This window comes from Euprymna scolopes, chromosome 12, assembly GCF_053919585.1.
Source record: "Euprymna scolopes isolate OS-2025 chromosome 12, ASM5391958v1, whole genome shotgun sequence".
NCBI lineage: Eukaryota > Metazoa > Mollusca > Cephalopoda > Sepiida > Sepiolidae > Euprymna > Euprymna scolopes.
In genome coordinates this window covers 13,982,352-14,001,067 of record NC_136493.1, presented here as the reverse complement: position 1 = coordinate 14,001,067, position 18,716 = coordinate 13,982,352, and positions in this window count along the sequence as shown.

The following is an 18,716-nucleotide window of genomic DNA, read 5'->3' as shown; positions in this document are numbered from 1 at the left end:
AGTATACATGGTGACCCTCCCCCCAAAAAAAGCTAAATGGAGGCCATCTAGAACATATGCTGTACCTATTTACTATGCCTCCCCACGGGACAGAGTTAGACACCAGGGTCGTTTTTTAACGTGGAGAAAAGGTACAAAAATAAAAAGTGTCTCAGTCGTGAAGGATTTCTCCTCCACCGAAAGAGAACAAGAAATAGAAGTGCAGCATCTGAAGAACAGATGGTATTTATTTGCTCCCCCACCGAGCAAATTAGGCACAAGGCCGATTTTTAATGTGAGGAGTGAAGGGGAAATGGGGACCAACTCCCCGGGGAGTAGAGGAGCTGGATAGTGACAATTGGTATGAAGGGTTGCCCCTACATTGACCAAGGTCTTATATGTGGGGTCGTCCCCACATATGGTCTTTGCTTGCAGTATCTGCCGGAACAGATGGTATTTAGTTGCTCCCCCACCGAGCAAATTAGGCACAAGGCCGATTTTTAATGTGAGGAGTGAAGGGAGGGGGAAAAGGGGACCAGCTCCCGAGAGGGGGGAAATGGGAGCTGGTTATGGGTCAGGCATGTGGGGTTGCCCCCACATCTGGTCTTTGCTAGTCATAGCTAGTCATAGCTTGCAGTATCTGCCGGAACAGATGGTATTTATTTGCTCCCCCACCGAGCAAATTAGGCACAAGGCCAATTTTTAATGTGATGAGTGAAGGGAGGGGGAAGGGAAAAGGGGGGACCAGCTCCCGAGAAGTGGGAAATGGGAGCTGGTTAATGGTCAGGCATGTGGGGTTGCCCCCACATCTGGTCTTTGCTAGTCATAGCTAGTCATAGCTTGCAGCATCTGCCGGAACAGATGGTATTTATTTGCTCCCCCACTGAGCAAATTAGGCACAAGGCCGTTTTTAATGTGAGGTAAAAACCAGCTCCCCTAAAAGTAGGCAAAAAGGGGGCACTCTGGTTACCAAAAATAATAATTGTCCCAGTATAGAGGGTTTCCCCTCCATTGACTGGTACAAACCATCCCAAGTGCAGCACCTGCCGGAACAGATGGTATTTATTTGCTCCCCCACCGAGCAAATTAGGCACAAGGCCAATTTTTAATGTGAGGAGTGAAGGGAGGGGGAAGGGAAAAAGGTGACCAGCTCCCGAGAGGTGGGAAATGGGAGCTGGTTAAAGGTCAGGCATGTGGGGTTGCCCCCACATCTGGTCTTTGCTAGTCATAGCTAGTCATAGCCTGCAGCATCTGCCGGAACAGATGGTATTTATTTGCTCCCCCACTGAGCAAATTAGGCACAAGGCCGTTTTTACTGTGAGGTAAAAACCAGCTCCCCTAAAAGTAGGCAAAAAGGGGGCACTCTGGTTACCAAAAATAATAATTGTCCCAGTATAGAGGGTTTCCCCTCCATTGACTGGTACAAATTATCTTAAGTGCAGCATCTACCGGAACAGATGGTGTTTATTTGCTCCCCCACCGAGCAAATTAGGCACAAGGCCAATTTTTAATGTGAGGAGTGAAGGGAGGGGGAAGGGAAAGGGGGGACCAGCTCCCGAGAGGTGGGAAATGGGAGCTGGTTAATGGTCAGGCATGTGGGGTTGCCCCCACATCTGGTCTTTGCTAGTCATAGCTAGTCATAGCTTGCAGCATCTGCCGGAACAGATGGTGTTTATTTGCTCCCCCACTGAGCAAATTAGGCACAAGGCCGTTTTTAATGTGAGGTAAAAACCAGCTCCCCTTAAAGTAGGCAAAAAGGGGGCACTCTGGTTACCAAAAATAATAATTGTCCCAGTATAGAGGGTTTCCCCTCCATTGACTGGTACAAATTATCTTAAGTGCAGCATCTGCCGGAACAGATGGTATTTATTTGCTCCCCCACCGAGTAAATTAGGCACAAGGCCAATTTTTAATGTGAGGAGTGAAGGGAGGGGGAAGGGAAAGGGGGGACCAGCTCCCGAGAGGTGGGAAATGGGAGCTGGTTAAAGGTCAGGCATGTGGGGTTGCCCCCACATCTGGTCTTTGCTAGTCATAGCTAGTCATAGCCTGCAGCATCTGCCGGAACAGATGGTATTTATTTGCTCCCCCACTGAGCAAATTAGGCACAAGGCCGTTTTTAATGTGAGGTAAAAACCAGCTCCCCTAAAAGTAGGCAAAAAGGGGGCACTCTGGTTACCAAAAATAATAATTGTCCCAGTATAGAGGGTTTCCCCTCCATTGACTGGTACAAATTATCTTAAGTGCAGCATCTACCGGAACAGATGGTGTTTATTTGCTCCCCCACCGAGCAAATTAGGCACAAGGCCGATTTTTAATGTGAGGAGTGAAGGGAGGGGGAAGGGAAAAAGGTGACCAGCTCCCGAGAGGTGGGAAATGGGAGCTGGTTAATGGTCAGGCATGTGGGGTTGCCCCCACATCTGGTCTTTGCTAGTCATAGCTAGTCATAGCTAGTCATAGCTTGCAGCATCTGCCGGAACAGATGGTGTTTATTTGCTCCCCCACTGAGCAAATTAGGCACAAGGCCGTTTTTAATGTGAGGTAAAAACCAGCTCCCCTAAAAGTAGGCAAAAAGGGGGCACTCTGGTTACCAAAAATAATAATTGTCCCAGTATAGAGGGTTTCCCCTCCATTGACTGGTACAAATTATCTTAAGTGCAGCATCTGCCGGAACAGATGGTATTTATTTGCTCCCCCACCGAGCAAATTAGGCACAAGGCCAATTTTTAATGTGAGGAGTGAAGGGAGGGGGAAGGGAAAGGGGGGACCAGCTCCCGAGAGGTGGGAAATGGGAGCTGGTTAAAGGTCAGGCATGTGGGGTTGCCCCCACATCTGGTCTTTGCTAGTCATAGCTAGTCATAGCCTGCAGCATCTGCCGGAACAGATGGTATTTATTTGCTCCCCCACTGAGCAAATTAGGCACAAGGCCGTTTTTACTGTGAGGTAAAAACCAGCTCCCCTAAAAGTAGGCAAAAAGGGGGCACTCTGGTTACCAAAAATAATAATTGTCCCAGTATAGAGGGTTTCCCCTCCATTGACTGGTACAAATTATCTTAAGTGCAGCATCTGCCGGAACAGATGGTGTTTATTTGCTCCCCCACCGAGCAAATTAGGCACAAGGCCGATTTTTAATGTGAGGAGTGAAGGGAGGGGGAAGGGAAAAAGGTGACCAGCTCCCGAGAGGTGGGAAATGGGAGCTGGTTAATGGTCAGGCATGTGGGGTTGCCCCCACATCTGGTCTTTGCTAGTCATAGCTAGTCATAGCTAGTCATAGCTTGCAGCATCTGCCGGAACAGATGGTGTTTATTTGCTCCCCCACTGAGCAAATTAGGCACAAGGCCGTTTTTAATGTGAGGTAAAAACCAGCTCCCCTAAAAGTAGGCAAAAAGGGGGCACTCTGGTTACCAAAAATAATAATTGTCCCAGTATAGAGGGTTTCCCCTCCATTGACTGGTACAAATTATCTTAAGTGCAGCATCTGCCGGAACAGATACTACACTTTGATCACGACCCGAAGGCCAAGAACAATATGCTGTAGAACGGAGAAAAAAAGGCCAAATACCCTAGTGTTTTGATGTGATGTTTTGAATATAATAAACTAGTTATGACCAAAGTTTAATTTCATTCGGACAAAACACTAAGAAACGGGTTCTAATTAGAGTTGGGTCCATTTGGGGGGGGGGGCGGTGTCACCCTGTATTTATAAATTCGCTATTCATAGTTTTACACGTTTTGTAATAATAGTAATTGCAAACTCAGAATGTATATCATCACTAAACCTTTAATGACCAAATGAAATCATTTGTTATGACAGCGATAATAATTATTAAAAAAAAAATAGAGTGCGATTGGGGATTCTGTTCAAGTGAGTTATTTGCTGCGAATATATTATTTTACTGAAGTTTTATTAATTATTTGTAAATAGTAGTGCCACAGATCTTGTACACGCAAAATCCTATGTATACGCACGTACTCATATATTGATATGTTACATAATTCCCTGGAGTAGATGCCCATAGTTTTTGTTTGTGTGTTTTTTTTTTTACTCATATTCACGCCTTACAAAGCATATCCCCACTTGGACAAAAGGGGCTACTATTTGGAGCCATGTCTAGGAAAGATTAAAAAAATATTTGTTTATGTCACATTTAAAGTTCTGCATATCAGTACAGCCAGTGAAGAAGGTGCCAGGAAGGGAATTCCAAAGTCTAGCTGTTCGAGGGAAGAAACTATTAGAATAGAAAGCTTTCTGGCATTCAGGGACAACAACAGTGAAGAGATGAGATCTTATTGCTAACCGGGTTGGTCTGGGATATGTACTTCGAGGAGAACATATTCCATTAAAATATTTGTAAAACAGACACAGTGATGCAACATTTCGACGATGAGACGGGGACTGGTGCTCAGTTGATAAAGTGGAGCCGATTAGATTGACAACTCTTTTGGGGGCTTTATCTAAGAGGGGGAGACTAGTAGTAGATGTGCCAGCCCAGATGTGGCAACAATACTCCATGCATGGGCGAATGATAGGCTTGTAAAGGTACAGGATACTCTCAGGCGTGAGTAGTCTTCTAGCTCGATAGACGGAACCCACTTCCTTTGCAGCAGACTTTACACATTTTCAAACTCTATCTCCTCCGAAACTAAAAGTCGTAGAGCAGCACTATGGGCTAAAATGATTGGATTTTTTACCGGCCGTTCTTTTCTGGTTCTTTCGTCGGTTAAAATTGTTTTCAAGAGGTAAAAATGTGTCAAAGTTGAAAAAAATCGATAAACATTTTGTACATTTATCTTTGTTTATTGTTAATTTTTAATATGTAATCGCTTAATATGCGTGTCAAGTTGGTAAAGTAGTAACATTTGCAGCTTAAAATGCTAGAGCATCGGTTTCGGTTTAAGCTAATATCAGCTAAATACATTTTTTGTTACTTTTTTTTTACACGGTGGTCACCACTTATCAAGGCCCGGAAGCCACTCAGGGATAAGGGTTATTGCACGTACAGTACGTTAGTGTGGAGATTTAATGAAGTGTTTACTTAAGGGGGCGGTTCATTAGGAATTTGTTAACGTTTGACTTGAAGACATCCAGGTTGTAGTCAGGTGGGAAGCAGGCAGACAGAACAGAGTTCCACAGGCGTGCAGTTCTAAAAAAGAAGCTTTGTTCATGAAATCTACGTTTTGATTTGAAATCAAGACTCCATAATAATATAAACGAAATCTGGACGAATTAAAGTACCATATTTAAGCGTAATTTACGCCCAGGCAAAGCCACTCCCCTAGTCTACTATGTACAAGGCTATATGTCTGTCTTTATCCATATTTAAAACTCTATCTCCTCCGAAACTAAAAATTTCAGAGCTGCGCAAGGGACCTCAAATAATTGGATTTTTCTACGGATCGTTCTTTTATGGATCTTTAGCCGGTTAAAAAAGTATGATATACATATAATTTTGTGATTGCTATATTATACATTAATATTTGTTTTTAATAAAAATATATGTTATATAAATATTCATATGATAATCTTTTATACGATATTTATAATTATTGTTTTCCACCAACGGTAGCTCTCAGAGGAATATATGCCTATTGTCGCTATTAAGCAAGTAATTTTAAACGGGTGCATGTATATGCGTGTATTGTGTGTGGGGGTGGGTATGTGTGTGTGAAAATGAAAAGTAGTGTACGTGGAGATTTCGAAAGAAAACGATAAAGGGGGAGATGAAGCTTTAAGGGGGTCAGGTTAAATGCACTATGGGAACCGATTGGGAGCAGGGAAATGGCGTGGCGGAAATCGGTTTCAAGATCGGTGATTCATTTCTCTCGACCTGAAAAATGGCTTCTCCTTGTAGCGGCAGAAAGCAAGGAACCGAACGCTGTCCACGACATTTCCCAAGACAATCAACTTCTATGAATACTAATGATCTCGCAACATCCGTGATTATTTAGCTGGAATGGAAAAATTGTCAGCACCGGAGATATCTCCGTGTTTATCAGGACAATCATTGATGAGAGCACATGTCGTGATTAGAAAATAAGCTGAACACACACACATTCATATATATATATATATATATATATATATATATATATATATATATATATATATCTTTATGAGTGTGTGTGTGTGTGTGCGTGTGTGTGAACTTTAAAATGAATACAATCCGACGTTATGATCTGAAAAGGAAGCGGAAGACCGGAGACTCGACGTTTCGCCAGAAATATACGTTTTTTTCAAGAGGTGTGGTCACTGATGAGAGGGTCGATGTTTTTAGTTTTATATATACTGGGAGAGCGTATGCAAATAAAACTATTATACAAATATACAAAAAAAAGAACAAATATATATTTATTAACCAGTGTCTAGATTATTTTCGTGCAATATTATTTTAGATAAGTGGAAAGAAATGTGAAAAAATCCTTTTCTCTGTTTGATAGTGTTAGTAGAGTAAAAGTTCTTTAAAAAAGAAATCGAAAAAACAAAAAGCAAAAATAAGGGAAAAAATGATGAAAGAAAAACAAAGAAACACAGCGAAAATCGAAAAAATGACATAAATAACCCTTTGTTTCGGTTAAGTCCATTGTGCGTTTAACCCAGTAGAAAGCATAGAACAAAAAGAAACGTTAAAATTTCATTTCAGTTTTCTTAAGCAATTACAAAACGAAATAAAACGGAAATGATGTATTATATGTTTATACACTAAAAAAATGGAAAGAATCCTTTTATTAGCGTATAAATGTTGGGAAATAAATTGTAGTCAAGCAACGTAAAAGTAAGCGTGATATAAAAATTCATGTTTGTGGGTATGTCGCTATCGGTTAATTCCGCGGTGCGTTTAACCCAATAGAAAGCATAGAACAGAAAGGCACGGTGAAATTCCATTCCAGTTTTTTAAGCAACTACGAAGTACAGAAAAACGAAAACGGTGTTCGTTAGGAACTCTCCTCTGTGAACAATCACGCAACGGTGTAAATGGGTGGCGGGGGAAGGAGAAATTAATTTAAGAGAAAAGATTTTACTACTTCCAGTAAGTTTAACAGATAGGCAGTGAACTCTCAGCAGAATATATATAGGAATCTACGATTATCGGGGAGGTGCAGAGGTAATATGCCCATAACACATCTCAGATATTGTGCTGCAGTTTGTGCATATTACATTTGCATGAAATTTCTTGATTTTTAATCATATTAACGTCAAAATCAGAGGGGAAAAATGAGTTCATGATATATATATATATATATATAGTGGGTATAAGGACATAGATATAAAATATAAAGTAACTAATGCTAGCACAAATAGGTCAAGGAATCGTAATAGGAAGGTGATTTGGGTCAAACCACCCTTTAATATTATGTTGAAAACAAAACTTGGAACAAAATTTTTACAACTTATTAACAAGAATTTCCAACCAAATAATATATTACATAAAATATTTAATAAAATACCTTAAAATTAAGTTATAGTTGTGGTGATAACTTGGAAAGAATCTTAAAAAAGCATAATGGAAGAATCTTAAGGATGACTAATAGAGAAAGTCTAAATACTAGTGATAGCACGGCTGTGAATAAATGTAACTGCCAAAAGCCTGAGGAATGCCCAATAAAAAATGAATGTCTAACCTCATCAGTAGTATACCAGGCTAGGATATTCCCAGTAGAGAACCCAAGGGATGAAAGATTCTACATAGTTAGTACCCAAATGACTTTCAAAAATAGATTCTATGCGCATACACGTTCGATGAATAATCAAACGTATGAAAAAGACACTTCCTTATCGTTATACTACTGGAAATTAGTAAGAGAAAATAAAACACCTAGAATAGAATGGAAGATTATTAGAAGGTCCAATACTTGTCACTCATTAAACTCGCCATGTACATTATGCTTATCAGAAAAACTTGAAATAACTAGGTTTAAAGATAGAGATAAACTGCTAAATATTAAAGAAGAAACTGCTATATCCTGCAATCATTTCAGAATACATGCACTTAAAGAACTCTAAATTAGAAAATCAGAATAACTATGAGTACAACTATCTCCAATCCAGTACCCCCCCAAAAAAAGAGGATAAGTGAGATCGTCATTATGATCATACCTGTATGGATTACATAAGTCGCTTAATATTCTACTTTCTCAGGCAGTTATAATATTGCCAACCTAAATAAATACCTGTATGAAAGTATATTTGAACCAAGCGAGTAATAGATTGTTTAGGTGAACATCGTAATAATGTATGCATGTGGATATGCTTGGGTGTGGACATGTATGTGTTTATGATTTGTATGTATATATACGTGGGTTGGAAAAATAAAGGAAGAAATAAAAAATAAAATAAAAATAGAATAAATAAATAAATAATTATAAATAAAAAGATAAATAGATAAAAAAGTAAAAATGAAAAGTGAAAGAGAAGAAAAGGAAATAAAGAAATAGGGGGAATGAATAAAGATGAAGGTAAGTACTACAATATATAAGCCTTTATACTCCGTTTATATAACCTAAATACTCTGATTTTTTGTCATATGTTATATATTATTGTTATATCGTTATATATCGTATGTATATCTGTGTAACCCTCGAAAGAGTGCTTACTAAATATGAGGATAGACCTATGGACTTCAAGCTGAATTCACTATGAATTTTTACGTAGTATACATGTTTACGTAGTACAAAAAACGTACAACATGAAAAAATAACAAGCAGGTGGGGGCGGGTAATATAACTTTGCGTGTGGGGTTGGATAGAAAGGAGTGAATGAGTTCATTCTATTTTGGATGACTCATTTGGTGGCAGTGTACATATATATGTGTCTGTATTTTGTGTAAATGTGTATGTATAAGTGTATTTATGTATGTATCTGTATGCATGTGTGTATATGTATACATGTATATAAGTCTATACGTATATGTATATATGTACATATATGTATATATATATATATATATATATATGAACTATTAAAATAGGCTGTCATGTATACGATGATTGTAATAATGTATATTACAAGAATGTATGGGTGTCTGGGTATATATACATGTATGTTGTGTATCTATATATACGTCCGTGGGGACTGCAGTGGTACGCTGTTTCATATATAAAGTGGTTACCACACTACTGAATAAAACAGAACACCTTATTATTAAAACAAAATGTTTTCTGCATTTATGCATGTATTGTTGTGATATATGCATATCCATGCGTGTGTATGTATGTGGTAAGATGCATGAGTCACTGTTTGTTTCTATATGCATATGTGTCTCGTATACATCTGTGGAGATTTGGGGACACGTATGGATGGGGATGTGTGTCTGCGCCTGCGGACGGTCTGACTGTGTGTGTATGTGTTCTGTGTATACTGGTGTGCGTGCGTGTGTGTATGTATATGTGTGTGTGTTTTATATATATATATGTTTTTACGTGTATGTGTATGTATATATGTATGTGTATGTATGTATATATATGTAGATGTGTGTATGTGTATATATGTATATATATATATATATATTAAGTAATGTGATTTATAATTTAAAAATTTTAAAAAATTTTTAAAAATTAAAAATCAAATTTTAATTAAATTAAAAATCAGTTTCATAAGAAGGAATAACAACAAAGTCAATTATCTGTACGATCGTTTCGGAAATCCGTGCTTTTTATTTGTGGTATACATGAAGTCACGTAGAACAATTATACATAGTTTTTTTGGTAAGCACGGTCTCCTCATCAGCAAATTTAGGAGGATTTCTATTGAATTTACAAGACACCAAAAATAAACCTAGCATTAAAAGTAAGGCAGATGAATCTGAAAAATTGAAATAAAAGGTTTGAATTTAAAATTTATAAGAAAATTAGTATAGGTTAGAGATAGAAATGAGTAGAAAAAATATACATTTTTTGAATTTACATAATAAATTTGATTTAAAAATATATAGAGATAGTTACCTTTTAGTTTTTCTTTTTTTGAAATCAGGGACTGTGTTTAAAGTAGTCATTTAGATGTTTGCTATAGCTTTTTATTTTGTTGAATGATGAATTTTAAAAGGGCTTCTATATGTCCACAATCAATCAAACCACCCTAAATCAATATTAAAATCAATAGTTCCCAATATCGCTCTAAGAATTTCTAGACTGTCTTCTACTAAATCAATATTTACCAAAAATGAAAAATACTATAATGAAGCCCTGAAAAACTCTGGATATAATTCACAAATTAAATTCATAAATGAAAATGATAGAAACATAAACTGCATTAAAAATAAACCTATTAAGAGCGTAATAACATATAATATGGCAATGTCTTCCCGTATACGAGTTAAGAAAAATAACCAAGAGACAAAAAAAAAGATAAAACCAAACTACAAATATTAGATAATAATACAAATAAACAGCAAACTAAAACCCGCAAACGTAAGAATAGACACAAGGAGATCCTATGGTTCAACCCCCCGTATTCCAAAAACCTAGAAACAAACATAGCTAGAGACTTTTTTAAAATATTAGATAAGAACTTTAAAGCCCCCCATAGATATAATAAGATTTTCAATAAGAACACAATTAAAGTCTCTTACTCTACTATGCCTAACCTTCATCAGAAAATAATTAGCTCTAATAATAAGAAAATTAATAAACTACAAAATACAACTATACAAAATACATCGGACTGTAACTGTAGAAGAAAAAATAAATGCCCCCTACAAGGCTCATGTAAAATTAAAAATGTTATCTATAGCTGCACAGTATCAAAAACTCCAAATATACAAGAACCTATCAACAGCCATAACTCAACTACCAGATTAAATAATAACTTAAATCAATCTACCGATCAATTACTAATCAACCCACCACATTATAATCCAACAATAGACCTAACGGAAAATAATCATAATAATCAAGAGGTAATATATATTGGTTCCACATCTGGCACAATAAAACATAGAATTTCAACGCACAAACATCCTTTTAAAAATAACTCTCTATCAAACCAAACTACTCTATCCAACTATATTTGGCAACTAAAAAATAGCAATATTTCTTTTAACTTAAAATGGCAAATAATTGAGACTTGCAAATCATATAAACCAGGAGATAAATTTTGTACACTATGTACAAAAGAAACCCTAAAAATTTTAAAATATGAAGATATAAAAAGCACAACCAAACTAGTAAATTCAAGACACGAGCTTCTAACATGTAATCATAAACGTTGGTTTAAATGTAATAAATATAAACCACCTTAAATCATTAAAAATTACTCATTAGTAAAAATAGATTACAATTTTAATTAAAATTTGATTTTTAATTTTTAAAATTTTTTTTAAATTTTTAAATTATAAATCACATTACTTAATATTGAATTAGCTCTAGGACATTTTACTATCGAGCTTATTATATATCTAAATTACAACGAGCACTTCCTGTATTTTAATTAAACTAGTAATTTCACTATTACATTAAAATACGCTTAGCTCTTTAGACTATTATTCTAATCTCCTTTAAATATATATATATATATATATATATATATATATATATATATATATATATATATATATATGTGTGTGTATGTATTTGTTGGGATGTCTGTTCGGTTGTGGATCCACGGGTTTTGGGGTTCCCAATCGACAGTCTTATTATTGATATTGGTGATGCCATTAGTATGATCAATATTACAAGAATCATGATTACTAGGATTGTTAGCGGGATTAATATTAATTTTGATAAAATAACAGTCATGATGTATGGTATCCAGATGTGTACATGAATATCTGTGTTTGAGCGTCCATGCATTTATATAACTGTGTATGTAGGTAGAGATGTAAACATGGTGTAACTGTATGTGAGCATTATATGTCTATGTATGTGTATATGTGTGTGTATGTGTATATAGGCGCGGGTGTATCAAGGTGTGGGTATATATACGTATATTTATATATATATATGCGTGAGGAGTTTGAATACTTTCGGCGTTTTATTTTGGTTTTGGTTTGTTTGTTTGTTTTTTTTATTTTGTTTTGTTTCATTTTTATTTTTGTTTTGTTTTATTTATTTAATTTATTTTACTTTTAATTTTATCCATGTGTCAATATAGTTATGGCCTGTTTCCAGTGCGTGTGTGTGAGTGTGTGTGAGTAAAGTACAATGCTCCTGAGTATAGATATAAGCGTATGTTTGCTTTTAGTGTGTGTGTGTGTGTGTGCGTGTGCGTGTGTGTGCGCGCGTGTGTGTGTGTGTGTGGGGGGGGGGGGTGTGTGTGTGTGTGTGGGTGTGTGTGGATTGAACGGCACCGGTCAGTACTCAATGCCCATGTAAATGTTTTTAATTTACAGACCGCAAGACAAAAATACTACATTCTCAAGTACCTTATGCCATAAAACCAAAAGATGGGACAGATGAACCTAAACAAAAGGGAATATAAAAACAGGGAAATAAAAAATATATTTATTATCTTCAAATACCTCACTTGTCCTCTCCCCGCAGGTAACCCCCACCCATGTTACATTCTAACTTTGTAAACGAAATAAGAAAATGTTTTTGTTTGAAATATCAGTTCCCGACGATAATTCTTGGCCTTAAGACGTAATCCCCGGGTGATTACAGAAACATGTATGCACATATGTGGCCATCAATGTTTGTATAAATAAATTTCATATATATAGGGATATATATATATTTATTTTGATTAACATAATAATTAAGAGATTGATTTTGCGCTACGAAACAAATACTGTCAAGAATTGTTAATGTCAACTTAATGAAATACATAAATGATAAGATGTTAAACATCATAATCTTTGGAATATAGTCTTTGTCATTTATCCGTTGGGTCAGTATGTTATATTATCTATGGAATTAATGTATGAGCGTGACACTTCTGACGTAAAGAAGATAGTTTTTGTGACATAACAGAAAAATTTCTATGAAAGTATATTAAAATGAAAAAAGAATATAGATAGATTTCTATAGGTCGTTCTGTTTATAATTGGTTATTTTGTACAAATAAAACCTACAGCCATTCAATTATAAGTGGTTAGCCATACTTATAGGTAAATGTGTACTGAAAAGATACCATAATGCTTACATTTAAATTCAAATTTTGATATATCTGAATTTAAACGAGAAAAAAAAAAACAATTGTGACGCTGAAAACGTACACAGTAAAACAATACGTTTTATTGTCCCGTTGATTATTTATTTGTAACGCAAATTAAAAAAAAATGAAAAAAACATAATTTCGGGGTTATTTATTTACGTTGGTAGTGTAGAAGAAAATGTATGAATGTTTTTTAAAAATGTGTATTAAAAATGGGAAATAAATTAAACAAAAATGAAGGCGTTGTAAAATCTTCCTATGCTAGTCAACGGGTTAAAGTAGATTTATTTTTAAGAAAATTGCGTTAAAATAACTTAAACGTTATACGGAAATCAACGATGTAAAAAAATGCAGAAAGTATTAACAATTTTTTATTTGGATTATTTAAAAGCGAAAACCAAAAAAAATTAGGACGCTGAAAACATACATAGTAAAACAATACGTTTTATTTTCGCGTTTATTATTTGTTTATGTACGCATGCGCAACCAGACGTCATTAACCGGATGTTGGATCACAACACCCGTTACAAGGTCATTTGAGTTTTATAATGGTGTAGATTGTTTAGAGGAAATGTACCGTTTAGAAAAAAACATAAAACTTGCATGCACATGTCTCAGTTTCTGTATGAATTCACACATAATTTTTGTGCGTATTTTACCAATTTTTGGTGTGTATTTTTTTATCCCAGGCAGTATGCTAGTGCATATATATATATATATATATATATATATATATATATATATATATATATATATATATATATCTTGGTTGTTTATTGTTAGTACAGATATAAACATAGACCAAAGAGAATAAAATATTTTTCGAGGATAAACTGGTCAGTAGTGAGATATCTACTGGATTGATAGAAAGATCCCACCATTTTTCCAGCGGTCTTGGCAATAGATTTGATGTACGTGTTCCATTTCAGATCAGGATTATTTGTGTCTGAACCCCGTGTATACGCCTTATCTCCAAGGCCAATGAAGCATAATTGCTCCACTTCTCGTTCTCCTTCTCTCTCGCATTCCTGTCCCAGGGTACTTATGAGTCTACAATCTGCTAGTTTTTTGAGACCTTGTCAATGACGACCAAATCCGGACAATTATGTTCCAATTGCTTGATCCTTATTTCTCTTGTGTCCCACCATACCTCTACATTTCCGTCCTGTTCTCAATTTATCAAACACCTCATAAAACAACTTTCCAGCACACTTCACCCCAACCTTTTTATAGACCTCCAAATATATCCGGAACCCCGTGTGATCGTATCTTTTGCAGTCCTCTCTCTGGGATAATCCACTACGCCCTGCTGCAAGGTGCGCAATTGACTCTGAGGTCTTACCACAAATCCGACATTCTGCAGCAACTTCCTCTCCTAGAACCACTTTGTTGAACAATCCTGTTCCTAATGCCTGCTCTTGTGCTGCCCAAACAAAAGTTTCAGTATTCTTAGCCAGATACCCAGCTCCAAGCCATTGCCATTAACTTTCATCAATCACTTCTGCTATATCCTGGAAGTACCTTCCATGCATTTTCTTCCCAGCCAGTTTCTCTGCCCGTTCTCTATCCATACGTTTCACATAATCAGCCTTGGTCTCACATACCTCAACTTCATTGGCCACAACCTTAAGCATCCACTCCCCACTTCTAACCACATGCTTCTTCAACGACATCTCCTCAGTTCTAGCACAATATTTTACGCTTTTCATTCCTCTCCCACCGTCTTTCCTCTTTTGATACAACCTTGCTATGCTACTTCGAATGTGAAATATACCAAACATTGCTAAAAGTGTTCTTGTTTTGATATCCATGGCATGCAAATCCTTGTCAGACCATTCTAAAATTCCCCCATGGTATCTCAAAACACTGACTGCCCATGCATTTACCACTTTTATTAGGTTTCATCCATACAATTTCGACTTCGCAATTAGTTTCACTCTTCTAAGATACTCCTTCCTTTCTCCTTCACTTTTCTGTTCATGATACCTACACCCTCCAGCACTCCCAAATACTTATACACTGTATATCCTATTTCTTCCATAATTTTTTTTCCAGTTGGCAGCACTATTTTATTCGGATGAACCTTTACTTCCCTTTCATCACCAGCACCGCACGTTTACTAATACCAAACTCCATACTAATGCCTTCCGAGTACGTCCCTATGAGCTCTACCAGTCTCTCTATTTCCTTTTCATTTCTACCGAATATCTTCAAATCATCCAGAAACAGTAGATGGTTCAGGCGTCTTCCACCAGATTCAAAGTTATACCCCAGTTTCTCTCTATTCAAAAGGATGCTCAGTGGCATCACTATCATTACAAAAAGAAGGGGAGATAACAAATCTCCTTGGAATATATCACGTGTAATGCCAACCTGCTCTATTTGCTGTGCCGTTTTCCAGTCAGCCATACTTGTCTCCAAAAGCCCTACCACATTCCCAGCAACCTTCATCCTCGATAATGTTTCACGGATACATGAATGAGGAACCATGTCGTAAGTCTTTCTCTAATCGATTCATGCAACATTCAGATTCCTCTTCTTCCTCTTTTCATCCTGTATTATTGCCTTTTCAATCATGAGTTGCGCCTTGGTACCCTTCGCAAATAAACTCATAACAGCGTACACAAATAAACAAAAGTCGCTACTTTTTGAGAACTGAAATATTAACGTTATTATTTAGAAATTATTATTTAAGATGGAAAGGGTGGGGATATTTTGTAAGTATTCTGTATTACAAGTATACTGTCGCAATTTTCTTACAAATAAATCAACTTTGACCCGTTGACAACTATAAGAGCATTTTACAACGGCGATTTACCCACGTTCTTTTTTTTAATTTATTCTCCATTTTTCAATACACCTTTCTTAAAAAACATTCATACATTTTCTTCTATACTACCAACATTAATAAATAACTCCGAAAATGTTGTTTTTTTTTTACAAATAAATAATCAACACAATAAAACGTATTGTTTTACTGTGTACATTTTCAGCGTCCCAATTGTTTTTTGGTTTTTTTCGTGTTTAACTTATCCAAATAAACAATTGTTAATACTTTATGCTTTTTTTTTACATCGTTCATTTCCACATTGTCTTAATTAGTTTTATTAACCTTATTATTAACATAAATGAAATATTTGACCCAATGAGTCATGAATGTTTTTTTTTAAATAAATGCAAAAAGTTACATTTTATTTTCATTTTCTATTTAAAAAGCCATTTCTAACATGGGGAGAGCGTTTTTAACTATTCTGTACTTTTAACTAACAATTTCATTTAAAAAAAGATATATCAAAATTTGAATTTTACTTGCGGTATTACGGTATCTGTTTAGTGCACATTTACATATAAGTATGGCAAACCACTTATAATTCAATGGCTGTAAGTTTTTTTCAAAATAAACAATAATAAACAGAACGGCTCATAGAAATCTATCTATATTCTTTTTTCATTTTAATATACTTTCATAGAAATGTTTCTCTTATGTCACAAAAACTATTTTCTTTACGTTAGCAGTGCCACGCTCATACATTAATTCCATAGCTAATCTAACATACTGCCCCAATGGGTCACGGGTAGTCTAGTCTTGTAAGTATAATTCTATCCTGTTTACATAGTATTACAGATTCATCATACATTCAAACTTTACATGATTAATAGTTAATTATGATATTACTATAAGTTACCTTTAGAATAATAAAAACGAGAGATAGGTCTAACAAATCCAATCAGTTGTTTATCTATCAAACAAAGTGCTGCTGTTCTTCGTAACGTACGTTTTAATCGGTCCGATTTCTTTTTTTCCATTAAAAATCTAATATCAAAATACGGCACATCTGCAACACTGCAAGGTTTTGGGTTTTTAACTTGGAGAATAGTGTAATGATGACACATTTATTTACACGTTTCTTGAATCACACCATTTTCGTGTGAACTGGTTCAATAACATAGCATGTGGACTGATGGTAAATTCAATTAGTGACCCGATGACTAAGGTTTTTCAAGATATAGCTCAGAATTTCAGCATTGTTGGATGGCTTAGTCCCTAGATGATTGTTTTTGGTGGTTTTTTACGGCATATCAACCATTTTCAGGTTATTTAATGCCGAATCCAGTGATTTTGAAGAACAATTTTTTAATAGAGTATATTTGTTTTTTTTTTAGTCGGTTTCTATTTAACCCATAGTTGGGACCCTAACAGGTAACACCAGTCCGTATCAGAGTGGACCTGGGAGCAATGGCAATAAAAGGGTGGCTCCACACTCCCCAAAGCCCGCAAGCTGGGGTCTGACCATCAAATATAGTTTAAGGTCATATTCAGGACCATGGCTTAGCCCCTAGAAATGATGATGTTGATATGATCAATTATAATCTTAAGAGTTGTCAATCCATTGAGTGTGTTGTTAATGAAGATTAGACAGAAAAATATTCCGTACAATTCAGTACAACTTCATGAAATACCAGATCATAAACTGATATTGAAGGAGGGAGCCACAATTATATTATTAAGAAATCTTGATCTTTCTAAACTGTGTAATGGCACACAGTTAGCAATAAAATCTTTGACAACTAATGTTCTGGAAGCCATTATAATAACTTGAACTTTTACAGTTGATACTGTTTATTCCTCGGACTCCTCTTTATTCTTCTGCCATTTCAGTTCTATTGGTTAACATTCCCAATAAAAATGAGTTTAGCCATGTCTATAAATAAAGCCCAAAGACAAAGCCTGAAAGTTGTTGGACTTTACCTTCAAAAACCTTGCTTCCTTCATGACCAGTTGTATGTCTGTTGCGCGTGCATTCGAAGACCAGAAAACCTCTACATTTACACACCTGTTAGAGGTTGCACCCTAAATGTTGTTTATGTGGATTTTCATCAACATTAATACTATATGTTCATTTACCAGTGTTCAACTATGCACTGTTTGAAACTAAATTTAAATTATTTCATTAACAGAATAGATTACGAACGTCATCTTTATATATTGTACATGAAACAGTTAAAATAAAAGGAGATTGGCATTTCTCAGATATACACTATGCTATAAAATAATAAGTATAATTATTGCATCATATTTAAAAAAAAACAACGATTAAAGATCAAAGATTAAAGAGGATTAGGGCTACTGGCGAAGCCTCTATAAAATAAACCGTATCTACTGCACTTATCTTATGGGGCTTGTGGATAAAAAGAAGCCATTATGAATTCTTGTTTCGTTTAATCAATAAGATAATTATGTATGAGAACAAAATATTCAAATATATTAAATACAACATTGCAACGCCGGGTACTTCAGCTAGTTTGTAATAAACTAATTAAAAACTGCCATTTAATAATATCAGAACCTGAACATTTTATTTTATGATTTGAAAGTGTTTTATTTGTTTAGATGGAGATACAGAGAGTTACACTTTTAGTTGTTTGGTTGTTCACTTTTCATAAAATTTTTCAGATTGGTAAATAATTTAAATATTATTTTGCTTGCACTAAATTGCCATATTTGTCGATGTAAATAACCACTGTAGGATCATGTGCAAACATGCGTGCTCATTTTAATACCGATTTGCTTGCATAATTCTACAAATTGATGATGACAAGATTACAGACAGCAAAATAAAGCAGGATTCTTATTACTACAGGCATTGGATCA